The sequence below is a fragment of the Microcaecilia unicolor genome, chromosome 9, assembly GCF_901765095.1.
Source record: "Microcaecilia unicolor chromosome 9, aMicUni1.1, whole genome shotgun sequence".
In the NCBI taxonomy this organism is placed as follows: Eukaryota; Metazoa; Chordata; class Amphibia; order Gymnophiona; family Siphonopidae; genus Microcaecilia; species Microcaecilia unicolor.
The window spans coordinates 151,351,094-151,365,586 of record NC_044039.1 but is presented as its reverse complement, the minus strand read 5'-3'; positions in this window follow the sequence as shown (position 1 = coordinate 151,365,586).

The following is a 14,493-nucleotide window of genomic DNA, read 5'->3' as shown; positions in this document are numbered from 1 at the left end:
GAAGTAAGTAACAAAAGAAAGCCATGCGTGGGGTCATAGCTCTATGTGCACCGCTGCCGGTTTCCCTCCTCCACCCTCCTATGATGTAACTTCCTGTTTCAAGGAGGGCGGAATAGGGAAACCAGCAGCTGTGCACATAGAGCTATGACCCCACGTGCGGCTTTCTTTTGTTACTTACTTCACAGCCAAGTTGGGGAGGCAGTAAGCGGCGCAAACCAATAAGTGAGGGGCAGGTCAGGGAAGGGATGCTAAGCTTGCGGATCCTTCAGGGACTGGGGAGGCTTAACCTATGCCATTTTCTTTGAAAATCTGTTTGGGGGAGCAACTGCTCCCCCTGCACCCCCCTAGCTACGCCACTGCCTAGTGGACCTTAGCTCCCCAGTGGTTTCGAGCCATGGGAAACCTAACAGATGTCATTCATGTCCAGCTGGAGTTGGCTCACACCCTTCTCTGGTGGACGATCTGGTCTAATTTGACTCTGGGACTTCCAGATTCCAAATTCCACTGCATCAAAAGGTGTTGACAATGGATTCATCCAGCCTGGGTTAGGAAGCTCATATGGATGGACTTCACACTCATGGTCAGTGGTCCACTCAGGAGGCTCATCTTCAAATCAATCTCTTTGAGCTATGGTCCATTTGGAACGCTCAATTCTCCCTTTTACCCAGATATAGCGTCCTGCTGTCTCTTTACCTGTGGTTGAAACCACGATGGGGATATTTTTATTAAGGAAGATGCCCACTCCACATCTTTTAGAACCTCCTGAGGAATAAAAAAAAACTATCCCCTTTCTTCTGCTGGGGCTGGGGGTAGTTACGTTTATAGTGTTTGGCTATAACAAGTTCTTGCTGTTTGTGTTCATGTTAAACATTTATGGAGAAATGTGATGACTGCCGATAAGCTATGTAGATGTCATACGGTTGTGCTGTTATGTAATTATACAACTGATTATTGGCATGATACCTTGTATGGCCGCAATGTCATCAATAAAAAATGTTACAATGTAAAAAAAACTATCCCTCCCCCCCGCACACCTACTGCTTTCCTTTCAATTTTTCACATTCTTCGTCTGACAGTTTCAGTTCTTGCAAAAAAAAAAAAAAAAATCAAAAAAATACCTATCGGCATGTGTATCCCGAAGGCACTTCAGCACCCTCTTTTTCTTAATGAGATAGTTTTGCCCACTACTACTACTACTACTACTTAGCATTTCTATAGCGCTGCCAGGGTTACGCAGCGCTGTACAAGTTTAAACACGGGGAGGGACAGTCCCTGCTCAAGAGAGCTTACAATCTAACGGTAATAGACTACGCAGTCAGTGTAGGTAACAGGAATGGGGAAGGTGGTTAGGTGCCAAAAGCAAGGGAGAAGAGATGGGCCTTGAGTAAGGACTTGAAGATGGGCAGGGAGGGCGCATGGCGTATGGGCTCATTTTATATTGAGCCATGTATAGAAACTACTAGTATGTTTTTTTAGTTCCAATAATATATGAGCAAACAGAGAGAAGCATAATTTCTTCAAACATTTGAACACAACAAGCTCCTGACCCTCAAGTGTTTCTTAGGTTAAATGCACAAGGCATCCTATGAGAAATAGAAACCTCTTCTGATTGAACTACAATTTTAGATCAGCCCAACCAGAAAGTGTTCCAAGAGACCCTTGATTTAAGTTGCACATGTCCAGGGTTATTCAGCTGAGAACCACTATGTGATTCTTTAATGGAGTAATATCTGGAATAATTAGCAAAAATTCCCCCAAAAAACAAAATAAACCAAAGGAAAAAAAAACCTGAACCATTCTCTCTCACATAACACTTTTCTCCAAATAGAATAATGTATAGTAGACTTCTATAACTCCCTCTCCCCTGCCCCCCCCCCCCCCCCCCCACCCCTGGAGAGAGTCCACCTGTCTATCCATATTAATTGTAGGCTGAGTAAAACCCCCCACTTAGCAATTAGATACCGATAACATAAAATGTGCAAAGTCTAGCATCACATTAAGCAGGAGAAGATCTAAAGGAAGTATATCTAAAGGAGCCCTGTATTAGTATATTACATGAACAGTAACCATCATACCAGTTCGTATCAATTGTAGAAGTGATACTATATTTATTGTGAGGCCAGTTAACCATCCCATTGGCGGTGATTTATTTGGCTCACAGGGTCTCAGAGTTACAAGCTCTTTCATTTCAGTACCCATTCTTGCATTTTGAGGACTCTGTGTCCATTTGTATGGTTCTATATTTTCTACTAAAAATAGTATCACCCTTCCATATGAAACAGTTTGTCTTTTTCCCAGCATTCAAAGTGAATGAGGGGTCAAAAAGAGTGCTTCATAAGCTGCATGTTTGTAGAGTTATTCTTTATTACCTGGAGTTCACCAACAAATTCAGAAAATCAGACCATTTGTTCATCTTTATTGGTGGACCAAGTAAGGGGCAAGCTGCTACAAAGTTGACTTGCTTGATGTCAGACTTGTGAGTTATTGTACCAAGTAGAGCACTGCTGAGTGCGATGATACGCACCTGGACTCTGCTTGGCAGCCAAACAACCCCGAGGTTCACCTGCGGTGACCACTGTTGGGGGTTGAGCCCCCAGGTGCAGGCAGCCGGCAGTGAGATGAGGAGAGGGCCGGAGAAAAGCAGAAGGGAGTGGTCCAGGTACAGGCAATGTCCAACAGGCAGGAAGTAGGCAAGAGAGTAGTCCAGGGACAGGCAATGTCTAACAGGCATGCAGCAGGTAAGAGAGTAGTCCAGGGACAGGCAACGTCGCAGGCAGGCAGCAGGTAAGAGAGTAGTCCAGGTACAGGCAATGTCTAACAGGCAGGCAGTAGGCAAGAGAGTAGTCCAGGGACAGGCAAATCTAACAGGCAGGCAGCAGGTAAGAGAGTAGTCCAGGTACAGGCAACATCTAACAGGCAGGCAGTAGGCAAGAGAGTAGTCCAGGGACAGGCAAATCTAACAGGCAGGCAGCAGGTAAGAGAGTAGTCCAGGTACAGGCAACATCTAACAGGCAGGCAGTAGGCAAGAGAGCCAAACTTGAAAATTCTGCCCAGTCAAATAAACATGTGATATATTTTCTCTGCTTTAAACCAGTAAAAGCTACCAGTCAATGATCTGCAAGCTCAGTAGTTTAGTACCTATTTCATATTCCAAGATGAGACAAGATATAAAATTTCATACTACATCTCTTGCTTCCTTTAGCATGAACACAACAATAACACTTTAGACAGCTTGCTTTTTTTTTTTTTCAGACAAAATGCAATTAAATGCATCAAATAAGGAACAACTTTCTCTGCAAACATTAGCTATCTTACCATGTTATATAGAAATTTTCCATAGTTCTGTCTTGGAGAAGCACCGTAAGGTAACAATAAAATAAGAAATCACAGACTCAATCATTTCTACATAGGAACATAGTAAATGACGGCAGATAAAGACCTGTACGGTCCATCCAGTCTGCCCAACAAGATAAACTCATTTTACATGGTATGTGATACTTTATATGTATACCCGAGTTTGATTTGTCCTTGCCTTTCTCAGAGCACAGACTGTAGAAGTCTGCCCAGCACTGTTCTTGTACTAAGTTCTGAAGCTAACATCGAAGCCCCTTAAAATTACACTCCAGCCCATCCCTATCTATTTCTGTTTTGCTAAGTTTATTTGTTAGGCTCAATGTGGCTTACATAGTACCGGAGAGGCGTTTGCAGACTCCGGTGTAAACAAATACAAAGTGATATTGTGGTAAGATAAAGTTCATGTGGCACAGCCACATTAGGGAATCGTGCAACGGAAGAGTTGTGTTATGTCCATTACGTACTTTAGTTTTGTTGTGTTGCAGAGATCAGACATTTATGTTGGATTGGTAGGGTATGCCTTTTTAAACAGGTTAGTTTTTAGTTTTAGTTCGTGGGCTGCAAGGGCTTTCCCACGAACATACCTGAATATTACCATGTTTTCTTGTCTTTTTTAAGGTTTGTTGTCTTTAACATTTTGACTAGATCTTCAACCTATCAGTTTACAAACTTGTGATTTCAATCTTTCTTTGACTTCATATTTCAAGCGAGGAAATCAAATTTAACACAATCCTTTTTGCTAAAACACCAGTAGAGGCCGCTATATACCTTTTTAAATAAGATGTTTTCTGTAATTCCTGAAAGTATAGTACTGTATAAAAAGAAAGGGTAACTGACATCCTATTTTCACTGTCTATGTGCCGCAGAAAAGCACAACAGAAATGTATCCATTGGCTTCTACTGTCTAGTTCTTTTCTTTACTTGGTTCATGTTGTCCTCTTTGTTTGTAATACACCAACAGATCCGATACACTGCCAAAACTATGCAATGGTCACTATAGCTAGCACATTAATGTACTGGTTTAAACAAAAGGGGAGGAAAAAAAACTCATACTACTCCTCCAGCCCCCACAGTCTTTAGACCAGACCGCCGCATTCGACAAGCCAGGGCTCACAGTGAAAAAGTAATCATAGGTTAATAAAACTTCCCACAGTTTATACATTGAAAATCAATTTCATTCAAAAATAATAACGCTATCATGTGAATATAGGATGAAAACCAAACCACTGAACCTAAATAGTGGGAAAGTTCATGCTCCAACACTCCATCGCTCGAACGCTCAGCTCAGGCGAAATCTGTTTGTGACAGCAAGGTCCCGACGGACCCGTTTCGCTTTTGCTTCCTCTGGAGACCTCTACTCAATCCAGATTTGCCACTACGAATTTCACAACGAGACAGCCTGAGAGCCTCCCTTTCTCTTCCTTATCGTTTCATAGTTCAGTCTCACCCCCCTTCCCTTGTAGCCCCCATACTATCCTACTACTACTACTACTATTTAGCATTTCTATAGCGCTACAAGGCATCTCTCAACCCCACCCCCACCCAATGGTCTCCAGCATCTCTTTTCTTCCTTCAATTACCTCCCTTCTATCGGAGCAGCCATGATAGAATCAGCACTATAGGAGATGCATCATGGCTGGCTGGCTCAAGGCCTTGAACATCCGCACATACTCAAGGCCTGCTGGCTCCCTCCTCCTCCAAATTTCCTGTATTAGAGAGGGCAGAAACCAGCAGGTCTTGAGCATGCATGGATGTTCATCACCCCATTCCAGCCAGCTGTGATGCATCTTCTGTAATACTGATTGTAGTGCCACTCACTGCCCTAGAGGAAGAGAGGTAAGAAACTAAACACGTCACAGTAGTAGAAGAAGGGAAGGAAAAGTTTGATGGTGCCTTGGCACCTGTGGCTCCCCCCATTCTGATGCCTATGATTTTATTAATAGAGGAGCATGAATGTGGTCCTCGGCTGCTGAATGTTTTCCCCATGCTGATAAATGTAGGTTGCTGAATGTTTGCAGTGTACATTTGTTTGGTACAATCCTATACATCTATAAATATTTGCTATGTGTAATCGAAGCAGAGAAACAGGATGTAAGGTAAGGATCTCTGTTTAATTTTGGGGATTTCTGTGGGACACTTTTCAGGGACCTTCACATTTTTATTCTTTCCAACCCAATGAAAGTTGACAAAGGGGTTGACAAATGCTGGTCTGTGTGTCTAGGGGCAAAATAAATTGGTATGTGGGAAAATTTGGTAAAAAAAAAATACACCCTCCCAACCTCCCAAACTATCTCCCAAAAACTTCCCCCACCCAGCAAAACCACTCATGCAACTGCCTAACCTGCCCATACTGCCCAAATCCCACAAACCAACCACCAACCCACTATCTGACCCAACCGGCAAAACTACCCCTGTGACTGCTCCACTATCCCAGAAACTACCTGTACCCTCTAAACAACTCCACCACCCCTTTATCTGCACCTACTTTCCTTTGGTTTTGGTGCTAGCACTTACATCAGCCATTCTGTAATTTACATGTATAACTTAGTGCCCTGCTCAAGCTTCACCCAGACTCTGCCTATGTATATGTCCACTTTCAAAGTATGCATCGTCGTATTAAAGGCGCCATGTTATAGAACAATGTGTAATTGGAACATTGGCATTTGTGCTTGTATGTTAACATTTACCATAAGGGTGTAATGCTTTCCACAAGGAGAGGTGAGCCCTTGTATTCGATGAGGGAAACCCCTCACCGGGCTGTCGGTCAAAACCCCGAGTTCCCCCTTTGGCTCTCACCGTTCTTCAGGGGTTGAGCCCCTGAGTGTGGGTAGCCAACAGCAGAGAGAACAAAGTCCAGCACAAAGTCCACAGGGTTAGACCAGGCAGCAGAGAACAGGCAGTGGTCAGTACCAGGCAGCGGTCAATAGCAGATCCAGGGACAGGCCGAGGTTGATACCAGGCAGTGGTCAATAGCAGATCCAGGGACAGGCAGAGGTCGATACCAAGCAGCGGTCAATAGCAGATCCAGGGACAGGCAGAGGTCAATACCAGGCAGCAATCAATAGCAGATCCACGGACAGGCAGCGGTCGATACCAGGCAGCAGTCAGTAGCAGAGCCAAAAGCACTGCAACTAATCAGCAAACTGAGTAGAAGCCGAATCATGGAAGGACTGAGGGCAGAGTCTTAAATAGTGTAGAAATTAGGCCCAAACTAGCACAGCTGAAATCAAGATGGCCTCCCCCATCGGTGACACCCTACGCCCAAATATGGGCTTCCTTCCTGAGCTGCCCTACTCCAAGATGGCTGCCATAACTTAAGCTGCCCCCTACTAAGATGGCCGCCCAAACCTGGAACAAGCCCAAAACCAAGATGGCCCATACTCTGCATAGACAGGGAACATGACAAAGGGTCTATTCTGGATTTTATCTTGTTTGATGTTTTCTTTGCTCCATTTGCCACTTTACTGCAACAACTTAGTATTTCTACTTATGCAGATGACACATAATGTCTGACAGCTCATGATACCTAGGACCAGGCCTTTCAATGGTCTATCTCCAACAGTTTAGACATAGCAGTTTCCTGGATCTCTAGTCATAAGATGCTTCTAAACCCATGTAAGTCTGAAGCAATCTGGTTTTCAAGGTGTCCCTCTCCACCATTTCAGCCCACCCTAAACACAGTCCCTATTCTCATTAGGGATTCTACAGTATACAATTATCTGGTTTAATAATTGAATCAGATCTTTCTTTCTGTACTTTTCTATGATTACTCAGAAGTCTTCCTATGCCCTACAGAAGATTCTCTCTCTTACACCTTATTGGAACACTGAAGCCTTGTCTACGCTACTTTATGTAGTTTCTGAAGCTAACAAATTCCTTTTAAAGCCCCCTGTGGTGGTCTCGGCGGTCACAAAGTGGAATACAGTGCCCGTGGATGGTGGCACTTTGCTTAAAGATGTCCAGGTTCGCTGCATGGAGGCATTGCTGAAAAGTAGTTTTGATTTTTCGGCCTTGGCAGTGCAAGCAGCCATATGTGGGTCTTTGGTTTCTAGAGCTAGCTTTCGCTGGTCTGAGAGAGTGCTTGATAGATCTTCGGATGATTTGTCCTCTATAGATGCTGAGGTGGCTAAGCTGGAGATGGGTTCTGCCTTTTTGGCAGACGCTTTGTACGATTTGCTGCGGGTGTTAGCCAAGTCTATGGCTTTGGGAGTAGCTGCTAGGAGGTCTCTTTGGCTTCGAGGCTGGTCTGCTGATGCTGCTTCTAAGTCTAAGCTCAGTATGTTTCTTTTTCAGGGGTGAGGACTTGGAGAAGTTAGTCCACAGTCTGGGAGATACTAAGGTCCCGAGACTCCTTTTGGGGCGAGGTTTGTTTTCGTGCCAGGGTTGGGTTCACAACTTTTATTGCTTCAGATCGGGCAAAGTGGCTCCGGCGTAACCATCTCATTTTTTTCCAGTGGAATTGGTCTTTTCGTGGAGCTCACAGAGGGAGCAAGGATACGGGAGTCTCTTTCAGTCCCCCACTCGTCCATCACAATGAAGATGTCAGGGCCCATCCTTTGGTTCCTATTTGGCACTGTTCTACTTTAATATTCTCTTCTCTTACTTGTCCTGTTTGTCTGTCCTAATTAGATGGTAAGCTCTGTCGAGCAGGGATTGTCTCTTCATGTTCAAGTGTACAGCGCTGCGTACGTCTAGTAGCGCTATAGAAATGATAAGTAGTAGTAGTAGTAGTTATGTCCTTGTTCTGATGTGATTAGACTATCGTAATGTCCTTTTTGTTGGAATCCCTGCTTATCAATTACATAATCTTCAATTAATCCAAAACACAGTTGTAAATCTGCTTTATCATGCTAAACATTCTGATCACAAATCTCCATTATTGTTCAAACAACATCGGCTTCCCATTGCTTACAGAATCAGGTTCAAATGCTCCTCTTGATGTATTTTGTTCTCAATACTGGTTTCCCAGTTTATTTTTTCTCCACTTTAAGTCCTTCTCCACTTCTGCATACTTTCAGATCCTCTAACAAACTGTGAAATTGGAGGAATCACTAGCTTATCTTCATACTATCTATAGTTCTGCTTTTAGCTGTGTGTCCCCTTCACTGTGGAATGACTTATTTCCAGATCTTTGTTTTATGGCTTCCCTTCTGAAGTTTAAGATGGCCCTTAAGACTTCATGTTATACCTAGGCTTTTACTTCCTTTCTTTCTTAAATTATTTTATGCCTAAGTTTTTTCCTTTTTCATCTTCCTTCTGTTTTGAAAGAGTTTTGTACATTACAGAGATGATAATAGGATGGACTACTGTAATATGCTACTTACCTTTTCATTTTGTTTTTTATTTTAGTTTTTTTTTTGCCTTTTGTCTTTATGTTATCTCTCTCAGTTTTAATCCTGACTGTAAACTGCTTTGATGTCTCTGATGATATAACAGCAGATAGTGTCTGTAGGAATAAAAGGATCAACTACAAATTATACCAAGAAGAGAACTAAATCTTATCAAAGATATACGAATAGTGAAAGGTTCTCTAAATATATAAACAGCATTACACACTATAGGTCATTTAAAACAGCGGGAGAAAAAGCCTCAAAGAGAGCTCCAAGTTTAAAAACTTGCAGACCTTGAACTTTCATCATTGGCTAAAACAACTCCTGGAAAAATTAGCTTTTAATGCTTTTAAATTAAGAACTCAACTAAAAAAAATGAATCAATGAAATGTCGCTTAGCTGCTCAGATGCTTCTTTCTCCCAGTTCGTACAGAAACAAAGACCATGACTAAGAGTGGCCAGTGTTTCGTTGTGCTGTATTGGGGTCAGCGGGTCATACTCTGCAAAAGAGAGAAAAATATCAGCAAAACAATATTCATAAAGTGACAATAGTACAAAACAATGTTGCTTACTTCATTTCATGCACCATCTGCACACAGCTGAGCATAGGGAAGTAGACATAAACAAACAAAATGGCTTTCCTTATAACGGAGACCTGACATCAGACTCTGAAACTCTAACAGGTCAATCAAAAACCTGAGCAGCCCAAAACCAAGATCTAAGAAAATAAAAAATAAACAAAAACCAGAAAAACAATCAGAAAAATTGACACCATTCTATTCGAGCATTCAAACCATGGGGTATTATTCTTTGAACCTTTTCTAATTTTTTGAGATATAGCAACCAGAATTGAATGCAATAATACCCAAGGTAAAGTTGCACCACGGAGCAATACAGAGGGATTCTAATATTCTTGGTCTTATTTACCATCCCGTTCCTAATAATTCCTAGCAACCTGTTTGATTTTTTGACCGCCACTGACACCAGACACCGAGCAGAAGGTTTTAGCATATTGTCTACAATGCCACCGCCCACCTAGCATCAGGTAACTATGATTTGGATTTTTCTTCCCAATGTGCATCTCTTTGCATTTGTTCACATTAAACTTCATCTACCGTTTGGATGACCAGTCTTCCAATTTCCTAAGGTCTTCCTGCATCTCATTGAGGTGGTGGTCCACTGTGGAGTTGAGTCTCTCTAAGCCTACATGTTATAGCTTTATTTTACTAGCAAACATCAGAAGGGTCAGAGTTTGGTGAAACAGTGCCCTGCTTATGTTCATAAGGATCAGGTTGTACATCTGCATATATTATAAACTCCTCTAGCAGCTGAGGCATGATAAGACGGATAACATTACCACCGTAACAGCTAGCAAAGATTTTATTTTAGCTCATGTAACAAAATTCCTACATTTGAGTTAGAAGTTGATAGCTATAGCTTTGATTGAGGCACATTTCCTGCAGTAGGTATGCACATGGCTCCTTAAGTTCAGACAATGATACAAGAAACTACTCTTGGTGTTACTGGAAAATCTATCTGTATCATAAGGTTTCTCAATTTAATTTTAACCATGATGGTAACTAGTTCATTTTGCCTGATATACTGAATCACAAATCCTTGCCATGCTTAGAAACTTGTTAATCATTATTTTAAAATGAGTGTTCTGAAGTATGTACATTCAGCAACAGTAGAGGGTGAACAGGAAACAAATGAACAAGAAAGAAACCTAATTTGTCAGGAATATTTTTCCATTCTGTTCTCTAGCCCCTGAACACCATAAACTGGGGGAGCTGTGTGGTATTGTTTGTCTGTTGTGACTGACCCCACTGATGTACAGAATCATTACAGCTTGTACAAGTTTATTTCCTGTGCTAAACATTTTCATTTAATTACACCCTTCTTCAACACGGCAAACACAGAAGAAAGCGGACCTCCGCAATGGAAATACCAAGAAAAGAACACAGCAAAGGTGACAAGATGGATGACGCCAAACAAACTTCTATTGGACTCAGAAAAAAAGTTCACAGCAAGAGTTTATTCTTAAAAAACTGGAGTCCAGTTTTTTAAGAAAAAACTCTTGCTGTGAACTTTTTTCTGAGTCCAGTAGAAGTTTGTTTGGCGTCATCCATCTTGTCACCCTACTTCAACAGTCATGACTGTTGGACTCTCTAGTGTTGGGCTACTACTACTAGTGTGGAATACTTCAACTCTTTCTCTACACTCTCCTCTCTCTCAGCACCACAGCTCCATCCCTCCTAAACTCTTAGATGCGGTCTCAGACAGTATGGATAACTTGCTCCACTTCATCCAGCAGTTGAAGTTAATTTGGTTGAGTAGGCTTATCGGGATCCTTCTTTCTTTATGTCCTTCTGTCAGTGTAGAAAGACTGTATAGACATTTGGGTTAAGTCTGGCTTAAAAGTAAATCATCGCTATGGATCAGGTCTGCCAAGGGGGGGGGGGGGGCAGAGAAGGGTTAAGATTTTGTGGGCCTAGTGCTGGCGATCAAAAGAGATTGCTCTGCCGACCACAGGTGCTTCTTCCTGCCGCATCCTGCCTTTGCGGAAACAGAAAATTACTTCACAGGAGGCGGGACATGGCAGGAAGAAGGACCTATAGGCGGCAGAGCACTTTCATTCGCTGCTGCGGGAGAGTGTAGCGATGTTGGCAGGTGGGAACAGCGGTGGCGGGGGTGGGGGGAGTAGTGGGGCCCTGAAGATTGTTTGCCCCAGGTCCTGCTTTGTCTCTTGGTAGCCCTGCTATGGATGGGACTGTTCCTTTTAAGGAATCCATGGACAGACATATGGATTCTGGTCTTTTACAGATTTTACAGGAGCTGCATTTAAGTTAATAATTCACAGTACGACATTGCCTTCTATCCCATGGCTTTTTATTCTTTCTAACCCAGCAGAAACGGGAAATCACTGTACAAAAGGGGTTGAGAATGTCTATCTCTCCATCTGTCTGGGGACAAATTTGCTCTCTGAAAACATAATGGAATGCGATGAATCTTACCATGAGGGAAAAAAAACGATACAATGGGAGCAATTCTATAACTTGGCACCAAGATGTAGGCACCACAATGCAGTGCACTTAGCAACAATTCTATAATGCAGTCCTCGGGACACACCTAGCCAGTCAGGATTTCAGGGTACTCACAATGAATACGTATGAGACAGATTTACATGTCCTACCTACATTGCATGCAAATCTATCTCGTATATATTCATTATAGGTATATTAGAAACTGGTTGGGTGTGTCCCAAGGACTGGGTTGAGAACCCTCGCTATAAAGGCACTTAGGCATGCCTAAACCATTATAAAATACTTGTATAAAGCCCTGTTTGCCGAAATGTAGGTGCACCCACTTAACAGCAGTTCAGTGGCTGGTATAAGTAGGCATCCCTAAGTGCGCCATGCAATACATACAACTGATAGTATTCTATATGTTGCATGTATTACTTGCTGAGAGCCCATGGCTCTGCCTACAGTTATTTATTATTTATTTATTAGTTACTTCATCCATTAAAGGCTTGGTTGAAGAGCCAAGCTTTCACCTGCTTCCTGAAGTAGAGGTAGTCTTGTGTTAAGCGGAGTCTTTCAGGTAATGCATTCCAGAGTGTGGGGGCTACTCCGGAGAAGGCTCGCTTGCAGGTATCACATCGTGTAATGTATTTTGGAGAGGGTGTAGTTAGTGAAAGTCCTTGGGAGGACATTAGTGTCCTTGGCGGTGTGTGGAGGATCATCCTATCCTTCAGATACTCAGGGCCATTTCCTTTCAGGGCCTTGAAGATCAGGCATAGAGTTTTAAATTTAGCCCTGTATTGTACTAGTAGCCAATGAAGTTTTTGCAAAAATGGTGTGATGTGATCACATCGTTTGCAACGTTCTATGAGTCTTGCTGCTTCATTCTGAATCAACTGGAGCTGGTGTAGGCCCTTTGTAGTCAGACCATTGTATACTCCCTCACAGGTACACACTAATTGACACTGGCGAGTATTTTATAGAATAACTAGCCATTAAGCTTGTTAAAACGGCGAGTATTGGTATGTTTTATTTTGATGTGTAACTCCCTCCCATCCCAGCTGCAAGGCCCCCGCCCTCCCTCCTTCCCTGCCAGCTCCAAGGCCCTCTGTCCCTCCCTCCCAGCTCCAAGGCTCCAGTCCCTCCCCCCTCCCCTCCCAGCTCCAAGGCCCCCTGCCCTCCCTCCCAGTTCCAAGGGCCCCCCTCCATCCCTCCCTCCCAGCCAGCTCGAAGGCCCCCCTCTGTCCATCTCTCCCAGCTCCAAGGCCCCCTTCCTTCTGACCTCCCATGTCCAGCAACCTCCCTGCTTCCCTTCCAGCTCCAAGGCCCCCTCCCCTCCCCTCCCAGCTCCAAGGCCCACCCTCCTCCCAGCCAGCTGCAAGGCTTCTCTCCGTCCACCCCTCCCAGCTCCAAGGCCCCCCTCCTTCTGAGACCTCCCATGTCCAGCATTTCTCCTGCCCTCCCCCCCCCAAGGTCACCACCAACCCTCCCCCCCCCCCGAGGTCGCCACCGCCCCTTCCCCCCTCCCCGAGGTTGCCGCTACCGCTACCCCCCTCCACCTGGGCTGGGCCCTCTCTTCTCCATTGAACTTACAGTGCCGAAACCGCAGCAGGCAGATCAGCTCTCCTCGGCCTTCCTTCCCTGCCTGTGTCCCGCCCTCATGTGATGTAACGTCGGCGAGAGCGGGACACAGGCAGGGAAGGAAGGCCGATGGGAGCTGATCTGCCTGCTTCGGTTTCGGCGCTGTAAGTTCAATGGAGAAGAGAGGGCCCAGCCTGGGTGGAGGGGGTGCGGCGGCGACCTCAGCGCAGTAGTTTCCCTCTCTGTTCCGTCATCACGTCTTGATGCGGGGGCGGGACAGAGAGGGAAGTCTCTACTGCGCATTTGCAAGTGAGTTGGTCACTTGCCATTTATATGTTTGCCTACCACTTTTATGTGTAATGCTCTTCTGACACACATAAGTGCTGTTACTCTATAAACTGTGAGAAAGAGAGTGTGTGTGTGACAGAGATACCTTCCCCCCTCCTTCTCTGGTCTCAGGACCCCCTCCCCCCCATTCCCCCCTCCCCCATTCCCACCCCATTCCCCCTGGTATCAGCACCCCCTCCCCCCTCTGGTCTCAGGATCCCCCTTCCCCCCCGGTCTCAGGACCCCCTCTCCCCCTCTGGTCTCAGGACCCCCTCCCCGCATTCCCCCCCTGGTCTCAGCACCCCCTCCGCCTCCCCCCTCTGGTTGCAGCACCCCTCCCCCTCCTCCTCCTCCTCCTCTGCTCTCAGCACCCCCTACCCCTACCCCCTTCCCCCTGGTCTAGGACCCCTTCCTGGTCTCAGGTCCCCCTCCCCCCTAGTCTCAGGTCCCCCCTCCCCCTCCGGTCTCAGGACCCCCTTCCCCCCTCTCTGGTCTCAGGACCTTCCACCCCACCCCCCTCTCTGGTCACTAATCACCTATAAATTTTAGCAAACAGCAGGGTCCTGAGCACTGTATGTGACACGCCCCCGGCCGGATCGGCATACTTTACAGGTCCCAAATGGTGGGAGAGGGGCAGAACAATTGCTTCCCCTTCATACTCAAATCCGCTCCAAGCTACTGACCGGCACCCAGGCCCCACCCATCAGCCCCACCTCCCCTCTGTCTCCGCCCTCCATGGAGCCCAGTGCAAGCAATGGCTGGCAAAACTCAGCCAATGAGAGGAGACGTAGCTCGCTTGTTCACCACTGAGCAGGCGCGATGGAGTGGCCTAGTGGTTAGGGTGGTGGACTTTGGTCCTGAGGAACTGAGTTCGATTC